We start from the raw sequence: 12,422 nt of genomic DNA, 5'->3' as shown, positions 1-12,422 counted from the left end.
AAGACAAAAATGTTTGAGAGGGAAACAAAAAAAAAATATTTAATGAAAAAGTGAGAAGAGTTTAAAGATTGAAGAACTTCCTTTGGAAATTGGTTCTTCATGGAAGGAATTGGTGAAGGATGGTACACCAAATCCCTAACAATGAGTTCCTTTTTTTCTTTTGAAACGGTTTTTAACTCTACCACTTGTGATTGTAATTCAAGCTCACTCTCTTGTCTTATTTTCTCTCTTTCTTCTAATTCTTTTCTCTCATTCTCTTCTTTGGCTATACTAATTCTCTCATCTTTTGTCTTTTGTTCTTGTCTTTTCTTCTTCTCAATTTTCTCATATTCCTCTTGCTCTCTTTTCTTTTTCTTAACACTAAAAACGGACCCCTAATTGGAAAAATTTTAGAGACTTTGGTCTCACAAATCAAGCCACTATGCAACGTGAAAACATGAATCTAAACTATGCGGCCTAAGGCAAGGTGAGAAAGCATTTAGAACTTTCAACACTCTTACCACTAAAAATGTTTCACTATAGGTGAGAAAGGTTCTACTTAGGAGATGGAATTGAACACCTTATGGTTCCCCAAGACACCTAAGTAGGCCACAATTACAATGAGAAAAAAAAACTAAAATTTGGAACACAAAGTAGGTGCTAAAATGAAGTATCCCGCAAGCACAATGGATGCCAAAAGAATGGCCAAAAACAGGTTTAGAAACTCACAATTTTTTTAGGCCATTTTACCAAAAAAATTTGCTCACAAAGATACTTCAATTTCCACCAAATAAGTGACCAAAAGATGAAAAGAAAATAAAGCACAAAACTACAATGCAAACAAAGCAAAAGAAAGTGTGGAATCGTGCTGCCAAAATAAGAGTTTCTGAGAGCCTGATGGCAATTTTAAGGTCTTAGTTGATGGCCAAAACTTAGAGCACCAATTGTGTCAAATTTGGAGACACCACATTCAAGTATTTGGACATTCAAAGAGCACCAAAACACACCCAACAACTGCAAAACAGTGAAGAAAAACAGCAAAAAAGCTATGCCAAAATACAATGGTTAGCACACACACTCTCAAAGGTTGTAGGATCAAATCTCTCAAAGGTGAGAGGGAGGAAGCAATTATAACAAAAGCACAAAGCTAAAATTTTACTTCACATCCACCACCTAAGATGCTACCACTAGAATAGCAACCAAGCTAAAATTCATACTAAACACCAAATCAAATCCCAAATCGTAACAGGATCAGAAAGTGGAATGAAAACTCGTAATTCAAGGATCGTAACTCGACTCGTAAGAGTTACGAGTAGATAAAAAAATATATTCATAAATAGGTGCATCATTTAAAAAATATAAATGACAAAAACAACTAATACATAATTCATAAAATGAATCCACAACAATTAAAATAGTTTCATAAGTGTGGCCAAGCATAAAACATCTAATAAATTGTTCAATGTTTAATACAAACTATCCAAGGAATTCTTTCATATCAAAAGTAGGATAATCAACATTGTCCTCCATAGAATCTTCCTTTTCATTAATGTCCTATCCTCTAGGACCTTGATCATTATCAACAATTGGAGGAACCTCCAAATGATCCATAAGTGCAATAAATTCAATTGAGACATTACTTTGATTTTACTTAGAATTTTTCATATGATTAAATAAGTTTTTACCAATATTTGAGACTTTACTTTTAATAAAGGTAATCACTTTAACTAAAATTAGTCAATACTTTACTTTGATTAGTTAAGTTTTCTATTTGGTGAGGAAACAAAGGAATAGACATGATTAGGCATAGTAAACTTTAATTGAGATTGTACTTTGATTGAATTTACTGTGGATAATCTAAAAATTCTCATTTTTAATTGAGATTGTACTTTGATTAAAAGTGAGAATGCCAACAAATGAATTGAGACTTTACATTGATTGATTTGTAAATCAACAACAATAATTAATTTAATAATAATCTTTAGATAATTGATGATGAATCTATTTTAAAAACAATGGAATTAGCCTGTTTTATTATAATTGTCTCTAAGTATTTTATTAATTTGCTATTTCATTCTCAAATTCTTCTCTATATTTGTGCATATCATCATATAGTTTTAATTGCATAGGAATAGATTTTTATAAGATAAGAGTCAAATATTGAGAATCAGTTCCGTATTCGTTGGGATACGACTCAGGGTTAGCTTAACCTTATCTAGTTAGTTCACTACTAACCTAGCAATACTGAAGTTGAAGAGTTAAGTAGTGTTAATTTGATCGCTCCATGACAGTGTTATCAAGATGTATATCTCCATATATTCCCCACTTAAACCATTTCAAATACGAAGATTCAATTAAGGACAACCATGATATAGAACTCATACAACAGATTCCAACCTACGCTCATCACATCCAAAACTCAAGATTACACTGGTTTTCTAGACGGTGCATCAATTTCTAGGAAACTCACAGATTCTCCTGCACCTGCTAGAAACCCCAAATACCCACTGTCATTTTCATAGTTAGCCATTTCTCACGAATCACACCTATGCATGCTTACAGTAATTAGCATCTCCAGTTTATCATACCTCTTCCATTTACCCCTCAATTACTCATAAAATATCAATTTTCCTCAACTTTTCCCGACCCTAACGTACTTATATGTAATTTCTACAATTCGCATCCAATACATCACAACAAAGAAACAATTCCTCAACCTAGTCTAAAAATCACGTATCATAAGGAACAAAAACACATTCAAACATTCAAAGTGACCTTGCACCAACCAAAACCCCAAAACAGCCAAAATCGTAATGATTCGTCTGGCGATAGTTCATCACCACCAAGGGGTTCTTTGCAGAAACCTAGAAATTTGGTAATTTCAACATGAGTCGCCTGGCAGCTTTGAAGGCCCGCCAGGTAGTTTTTAGAAATTTCCCAAAAACTTAACACAATCCAAGTTACGCATGAACCAACATTTATACAATTCATAATTATATAATCAAACATAAAATGCAATCAACACTCCCAAAACCTGGACTCCTTACTTCGATGTGCTATTAGGATTCTTTCTTGCACCAAAGAAATTGCCTCCACTTTGAGACCTCTCCTATTCCTTACAAAAAAGCCTTTCCACGCCCTCATTTCTCACGTTCTGGTGCTCTCAAGAACTCTCCCCAGCAGCCGACACGAGGTGTATTCTCAAAACCTAGTCTTTTCTCACAATTAGTTTCTTAAATTATACCTTAACTAGGCCTAATGGCAAGAAAAACGAAAACTAAAAAGAGAGATTAATGGCCATTCAAGGACCATTACAATATGGTTTCTCAAACCTTCCAGCTGCTTCCTACGATGGGCTAGGGTTTTCTGAAACTTCTCATTCATGTCAAAAAGAGTTTTGGCAAAAAGGAACCTATTTCGCATAAGTGAAGGTTTGAACCCAAGTTCTTTTGTAATAACTAAGTACTCTAAACCACTTAAGATAGTGCTATTACTTATCATAGCTCCCCGCATTAAATTCCATAAATATTCCATCAACCACATTTATATTAAATAATTATTTATTTGATTATTTATTTTTCTCGGGTTACAATTTTCACACACTCACATTGATTCTAAATTAGGTTGTCTCTCCTTGAATTGAATCTTGATTTTCACTATGCTAAATTAAGAGAGGGAAATCATTTTTGCATAAATTCCTGGTGATAAAGAGTTTATCCCCTTTCTAGAGCCAATTGTTCCAACAATGTACCTACCGACATCCAAGATATATGGAGATTCCCATTTATGACTGATGCAATCCAATCAAATCAAGTGTAACTATATGACTCAAATATTTAAGCATATAAATATGCTAATAACGTATTGAATGACAAATATTCATTGAATAATTATATCCCTTATTATTTTGAAACATGTCTTGATTACTTTAGCCTAAACTCAAAAAGACCTGTATATACCAAAAGAAATACTCACACTAGTGCAGTGAGGGCTTTTGGCCCCGGTTACTTTCGTGATTCTGCCTCGGTTTTAGAATCGAGGCATATTGGGGCGAGGCCAAAAGGCACCTCCTTTTGGCCTCGGTTATCACCTAAGGCCATAGCGTCTGTTTTCTGCCTCGGGTCTGAAAGAACCGAAGCCATAGCGTCTGTTTCGTCTTCGCAGTGGTGGCTATGGCTTCTGCTGCTGTTCTGGCTCATTCTCGCTCACCGTTGCAGTGGTGATGATGACGCGCTGTTCTAGTGGTTTCTGCTGTTTCGCATGGATCTGTGTGGTGCGAAATTGCACGTCTGGTGAAGATGACTCGCGCTCCCATGGTGGTGTTGTGTGAGGATGCGCTGGTTTCATTGCAGGTCCTGATGGCAGGTCACGGTGGTGCGAGGTGTTGCCATGGTTGTCACTGGTTCTGTTGCAGAGAACACAATGCATTGTGAGGTCCGTGAATGGTGCAGCTGCGGTGGTGGTGGTGGCAGCGAAGTTCGCGCAAAGTTTTCGAACTGACCCGCATCGGGAGGTGATTTGCAATCGGTGAACCTGGACAGCGCGACGGAGGCGACGACGCACGACTATTGATGGCAGATGCTGGTCGGCGACGGAGGCGGAGCGTGATGGTGGTGGTAGAGCGAAGAAATTCGCGCAGAGAGAAGAGAGTTTGGGAGACGATGAATAGTAGTTAGGGTTCGCGAATTGGGAATTTTAACAGACTTTATGGCCTCGGTTCAATTAATAACCGAGGCCAAAAGCCCCCTTTACTGCCTCGGTCCTTAAAGAACCGAGGCCAAAAGCCTGATGCTGACTTTATGGCCTCGGTTCAATTAATAACCGAGGCCAAAAGCGCCCTTTACTGCCTCGGTTTTTAAGGAACCGAGGCCAAACGCCTGATGCTGGTGGCATTTTTGAAAATTTGAAAATTGGACTGCCTTATATGCTTCGGTTCATTTGTAACCGAGGCCTAAAGCCCCCTTTATTGCCTCGGTCCTTAAAGACCCGAGGCCAAAAGCCTGACGAAATTGCAAAAATGCCACCGCCTCCTTATAGGCTTCGGTTCAGCTGTAACCGAGGCCTATAAGGCGAAGTAAAATGTCAAATCTGCACTAGTGTCACTTTATTCTCGTACTCAGTAATATAATTATAATTTATTTTGCCCATAATATTTTTAGTGTTAGAGATTTTTCTACAAGTAGATTTCCCCTTGATGATCTTCATCTAAGTTGAACAATTATTCTGTATAACTCAAATATTTATGTATACACATATGCTAATAATTAATTGAACTAAAAACATTCATTGAACAATTATATCTCTAATTTATTTGAAATATATCATGATTACTTCAGTATAGGCTAAAAAGAACCTATATATACCAAAAGAAGCACTCATTTGATTCTCGTACTCAATAATATAATAATAATTTCTTTTGTCCATACTTTTTTTAGTGTTGGAGAATTTTCTACAAATAGATTTCCTCTTGATGGTCTTCATTTAAGTTGGTGATCAATCTTCAGAAAAGTTAAAACAACGTCTTTTCAACCTTAGATATTTGTATTCATTTTGCGAGAAGAACACTTGTATTATGTTAGTTTATTCTTTGAAAAGATTTAAAAATTAATTAATTACCTAACTTTATAAACATGTCACGTAAGTTTCATGAGATAATTTTATTATTAAATTGTAATTTTAATAATCAATTTCACATTAAATAGATATTACTTTATCAGTTTTCTTTTTCTTTTAAGAAATTAATATATGTTTATTGTTATATCTAATATTTAGTTGTTCACTTATTTTTGTAATGCATTTTATTACGAGTAATACAAAAAACACATTTATAATTCTCAATAAAAAATAATATAAACCACATTGTGTTGGATATCCCCAAAATTAAATTAAATATAGTGAAATCAAATAATATCCTAATTTAAATCATGTTTAATTCCATAAAATATTTTCTTTTATGATTCCATTCATTTCAAATAGAATTTAAATTTTTTATCAGTTCAAATTATCTAACTTCATTTTTAGAAGTTATAGATTTCACTTGATGATAAAGTGGATGAGGTAGAAAAATGTTTACGTCTTCTTATTAACATGAACTAATATGTTATCCATTAACATTTGATTACTTTCATTAATTTTAATAAATAAGTTTTTGGATTCTTAAAGTAAGAAAATAAACAAATATAGTAATATCAAAATAAGAAGTAGGTTAATTTAAATAGACAATTTATATGTATTCTAATATAGCACTAACTAACTCACTTAAAGTATTTTAAACAAAACAAACTTCAATCCATATTTAAAAAATCAACATGAGATTTAAAATTAATTCAAGTCAATGGTTCACACACATTAAACACACAACTTTTTCCTAAAATTTAAGAAGAAACATTAGCACATACTTGTAGGTAAATTCGAATAAATAATTAAAATTTAAATACAAAACAATTTGTAACATTGTTAATAATTTACCACTATCATAGGATAGTTTACTATATTCACAAATAACGTCAAGTAATTATGATACAAAAATCCATTACAATGATTGGTTTTATTCTATTTATAGTTTCCACTTAGCCACAAAGGGAAGCATAAACTGAGAGAACTACAATGAGAAATTAACGAGCCACTTTGGATATTTGTAAGAGAAAACTCTAATATAAGTAGTCATAAGTCACTTAGGTGAAAACAACAAAAGACACTAAGTATTTATCCTTCAATTGGAAAGACTTTTCTTATAAAGTATTATTTGGCAATTGCGTTTATGTACCTTGACACCAAGCTTCTTAATCAGGTTGGTTCTTAAGTCAAACCAAGCTAGTTCACCATCATTTGTTTGGAAGAGTATATTTCCCATATTACTTGTTCCAATGGGAAACGAAAGTGAAGTTAAAGGTCCAATAGTAAAGAGTTTAGTCCATGTTTCCTTCTTACCAACTTCAACCAAAATTGATACGTAAAATATAGTTGTATCTTAATAATTTGACATTAAAGAAATTGACCCATTTAAGAGAAATAAGTGTCTCACCACCAAATACAAATTAAAATCATTGTATATTTCTGTGGGTATATCTAAGGGTGTGAGGGTTGTATAACATACCTCATTGCTTATGTCAAATGATACCAAATATCCTTCATTTGTATTGTCACACAACCAATGACACATTCCCTTTAAGTAGAATCTACTATTAATACCTTGGCAATTAAGAAATTCGATATTAAGTTTCCTCCAAGAATTACTTCTTAGGCTATAAATCTCCCAAAAATATTCAAAATCCCATTCTCGATGATGAATCCCCTCCAAGTTATTGACTTCAAAATAACATACATATCTAATCACCTTATAATCATCTCTAGCACAATCATACCCAAAACCTTCATATTTAACCATAATGTCGATATAATATGGTACATCCTCAACTGGGCTGGGTGGAGTGACCTTACATTCATTGGTAGAAGGATTCCATAAATACACAATTCCTGTGCTTTCTAGGTAGAGGCAAATAATTCCATTAATACTAGAAGAACCCAAAATATAACATCCATCATCGTGACCTTCTATGAGTGGATTTGGCCAATTTAATATTTCCAAATTTTGAAAATTCTCACCAAAAAGTGAATATAAGGAAGACTTATAATTAATCTGGTCGTAAAATGGACCGAGGCATAGTAGGAGCGAGGTATCATCAAAGTAAGAATTTTGGTTAGATATGAAATTAATGCAAAAGAGGTTCATGAAATTAGGATTTTCCAACAAGAGAGCCCATGATTTGCGTATACATCCAAATCTTTTAAGAGATTTCAATGACAATTTGGAAAGAATGTTGAATGTAAGATGATCTGGTAAGTGTTTTCCAAGATTTGGAGAGACAAAGTTATCGTGCATCTCTTGGTCATGCAACCAAATGTTAATGAGTTTCCAATGGTCTTTAGTGTTCTCGCTCCAAAGGTAAATAGGATGGGTAATTTGTTGACAGTCTTTGCTAATGAGATTCTTGATGGTGGTCTCTTCCAAGTACTCCACCTATTGACAATTGACAATAATAAGTGAACAAAAGATATAACATAAAGTATGGGAATGGCTTAAATTGAACAAAAGAAACAATGTAAAATATGGAATGACTTAATTTGTGTACTTGATCGTCCTTGAGGAAGAGGGTGATTTTAGTTCCCCTAGGGAGTTGTTGGTCATTAATTTCCTTGGTTAAAAAGAAAGAGGAACTAGGTTGAGAGTTCCAAATATATTGGTCATGGTCATTATGCTTGGAGGTGAGGATAACCTTATGAGCAACCAAGTAAGTAGAGTAGAAGCCAACACCCAATTTATCAACCAAATCTAAGACAAACACACACACGTGAATACAATTAATGACAATGGAATGCAAATGAAAGTGGAATATCACCACCTTCCTACCTGCTTTGGTCATGCCAATACCATTGTCGATGATAGAAAGTGTTTTGTTAACCTTGTGAAGGATTAATCTAACAGTTAGTTCATCATTATTTAAATTTTTTTTTCGTGAGCCTCTCAAATTGGATTTCATCCAAAGCCTGTGCATACATACGTTAATCAATAACAATTACAAAAAATTTACAGATAGAAAATCAAATTTGAAAGATAACTTACATTAGAAGCATTGATAAGTTCACGGAGAAATATTCCTTTGTTAGAATAGAAAGTCTTCTTCACCAAGCTCAACATCTCGCTCTTCTCACCTTCTAATACCAAGATCTTATCATTCGCCATTGCAGTTCCTTTTGAATAATAACAATCTGATTGAATCAATTTATCTAAACAAAACCACTCACAACCATACCTTTGTATTTGTTAACCACAACCACCCATTATAACCGTTTAATACAAAATCATCATAGACATTAGTTTTATTGCCTTAAATTAATATTAATTAATTATTAAACTTATTTAATAAATTAGCTTTTAAATTTTTAAACAAGTAATTAGTTTTTTCCTTTAAACTTTTATTGAAGTAATTATTTCATTGGAGCATGAACACATTGTATTTAGTTTGCATTATTAAAAACAATATCATTAAATATAGATAGAACACTAGGAATAAAACAAATAGTGAAACAAATACTAATGAAAAATTGAATTAAATATAAAATAAAAGGAGTAAAATATTCTACAATTTAAAAGTTTTCAAGCTTACATAACGTTAATTTTTTTATAATATTAATTGTTCTTATTAAGTTGTATTTAACCCGGGTGGATACACTTGTCTAGCCCAAATCTTTATGGGCACACCCCTTATCTAGTGCAATTCTCTTTAACTATTTGTCATTCATATTTGAGTGTGACCATATATTTGTTGTGCAGGTTAACAATATATTATAAATTTTTAACTTATTTCGAATCCAATTTAGTTCTAACATATGTAACAATGATATATTTCAAACTATAAAATTATATGAAAATAATTTATATAAATAAGATTTTAAAATCCTAAAGAGTCTGATTTATTATATTAATAGAATTGTAAAATCTTAAAAAACACAATTATATAATTGCATACAATAAAATCTTACTTAGACTATGAGATTCTCTCTCCCCACAAATCTTATACCATCACGCCATAAGATATGCCTTACTTATACTCTTACCTCGAATAGCAAAATACCTCACTCGAAGATACATCACTAATCTAATCGTCATTTTCGAATATGTTTGAACTATCCTTGGGTTTCTTTCAAGTCTGAAAATACAAAGAAGAATTTAATTGTTATGAAAAAATCCAACACTTTATGAAAACAACAAAGCATGATTATGCTTCATCTATAAGACACGAGTTCGGATAAGCAACATATCATGAATACATAAGTGTTTTGTCTATTGGATGATATAACATTATAAACTTACTACTACATTTCATAAGCATTTATGAGCTCAAACGATAAGCGTGTAGCTTTAAGTAAACATCATATTTTATGTACAATGATTTACTTATTCTACGTTGCAAAAAATCTTAACTTTCTTCGTATGATCAATGTAACACCCCTTTGGAGATGGAATGTGTATTTTTTTCGTTTAAAACGAGAAGCACAACCTTTGATACCATCCTATTAAATAGGAATTTTTTCACAATTATTTTATCTCAAAATGACACTTGATAAAAACTCATTCAAAACCTTCTTATTCATCAATATAGATATACAGTTCCTCCAAACAAATAACTTAAACCATCAAAATGAGACTTAATATTGTTGACATGAGAAGCCAAGGTGGTTTGCTTCTTGAAGATTTGATGAAGATTGAATGAAGCTCTTTTGAACTATCTTGAAGCCATAACCATTGGAATGAAGCCTACATTGATGAAGGAAAGGAGATTTGATGATATCCATGGTGATCAAGGCTGGAATGTGTGCTCTCCATGTAGTTACATCATTAAAAAAGTGTACTTGTAGTTTGTAATTCATGTTGTAGACCTTAAAGCATTAATTAGATGTAGTTTGGTCTTTGTTGTGTTTTTAATCTGTTGAATGGTTTTTCAACAGGTTAAAATGTCTATTTTAATCTGTTGAATGACTTTTTAACAGGTTAAAAGATTAACTGCAATAGTCTTAAACTGCGACAAATTCAATCAGTTGATTTAGTTTTTAATCGACTGATTTCACTTAAGTCAAGTGAAATCAACCGATTGATTTGAAAATCAACCTGTTGAATTTCGTAACAGTTTGACTATAAAAGTTGTGACTTTCGAAAGAGAGGTTTGTTGATCATTTTAGAGCACGATTTGGTTATGGAAACTTGTGCAAACTCTCTCCTTCGTGATCATAGGTGTTGCAGCTGTTGAAGATTGCTCTTGGATCAATTCTTGGAGCTTTTGGCTTGGTTTGAAGCTTGGAGAAAGTGGTTTGTGGTAGGAAAGGTTGTGCTACCACTAAGGTTTGATCTTTCTCAAGCTTTGTGTGTGTGCCTGGTGGTTTTCCAGGTCTGCAAGAGGGTTCTTGTTGTGCTGGTGTGATTCTTGTGTGATTCAAGAGTCTTTTGTGGTGTTTTTGCATATTTTGGAAGTGTAAGGGTGGATACTTTGTAAAACTTTTGAAATAGTGCAGAGTCAAGCTAAGGTTGCCTTGAAAAACTGGATGTAGCTCAGGTTTGAGTGAACCAGTATAAAAATTCGTGGTGTCCTCTCTTCTCTAACCTTTCTCTCTTGCATTTTCATTTTAAAGTTTCAAGAACTTGTGCTTTAATCATCTTTTTCATGTTCTTGCATGTTTTCATAGCATCTTCAGCAGTGAGCATGTTTGTATAATCATTTGGAACTGGTCTTGATCATACTTGAGCATTATTTCTGGTTTAAAATTCAAATTTGCATTTCTGCATTTTTCCTAGTATTTCAGTCGACTATTTTTCAGTTTCAATCGATTGATTATACCAGAACAAAATCTGTATAGTAAAATCAATCTGTTAACTCTATTTTTTGATCGACTGAAAGTGTACAGTTCAGTACTGTTTGCATCCTAACTTGGTGATCTATTTGATTCAATTAAAGGTGGTTTTTAGCTTGCAAAGATAGCCTAAATTTTTAACTAGCCAATTCAACCCCCCCTTCTTGGGTTTTCAACCATTTCAAAACTAACAAATATCAAATCTTTCAAATACAAACTCAACCACTACACTATTACATTTTCTTATTTAATAAAAAAAACCTTTCAAAGGTCAAATCAAAACTCCACAAAGTTGCCCCATGAGCTCCTCACAGCTAAGTCTCTTTCACTGCATCTGCATCAATATGTACTCTCGTACAACGTAAGTCATACGATCATCGTAGGTGGAAACCACATCCACAAACATGCAAGGGTGAGCTAACCATGTATCATATCACATAACAAGCATATTAACATGTAACTCACGTAGCATATTAGAATATAACATAACTCATTCATAAATAAAATCCACCAGTATATGTTCTCCACACCACAACTTGAACTCATCATAATATTACCACCAAGTAATATTAACGATATGACATTCTCTCACAGCCAACCATTATACCTTTCCTGCACATCGACGCCTCTTGAAAAATTCTTTTCCCCTACTTTCCATAGACTTACTAGCAACAACTTCATCCGCTCGACAAAGCCTTGGGTGGAGCACTCTTGCTAAGCTCATGCTAAAGACTTACAAAGGAACGAAACCCTATTACCCTAACTAAACAAAGCCCTCTAGGTAAGAGAACTCTCCTAACTTTACGACTATTAGAAAATTCATATTGTTCCACCACATATGTATACTCATTCATGCAACATCTCATAACATCATGCAACATCATACCATTCCATCCATATGAAGACATAATTATCATCATGACAAACATAAATCAACCATCACACGATTATACGCATTCATGATCGATAACACGCAAGCTCATCAAGGACACATCATCACCTGTATCACAATACATTGAAATCATAAATCCTCATCA

The 12,422-nt window shown here is 33.3% G+C and overlaps 1 pseudogene; it reads right to left on the bottom strand.

The window, feature by feature from the left end:
• Positions 1 to 245: 245 nt before the first annotated feature.
• On the bottom strand, positions 246 to 8,722 carry LOC114180478 (annotated as a pseudogene).
• Positions 8,723 to 12,422: the final 3,700 nt, after the last annotated feature.

Source organism: Vigna unguiculata, chromosome 4, assembly GCF_004118075.2.
Source record: "Vigna unguiculata cultivar IT97K-499-35 chromosome 4, ASM411807v1, whole genome shotgun sequence".
NCBI classification, from domain to species: Eukaryota; Viridiplantae; Streptophyta; class Magnoliopsida; order Fabales; family Fabaceae; genus Vigna; species Vigna unguiculata.
Note: the sequence above shows the minus strand (reverse complement) of the source record. Positions and strands in the feature narration are given on the sequence as shown.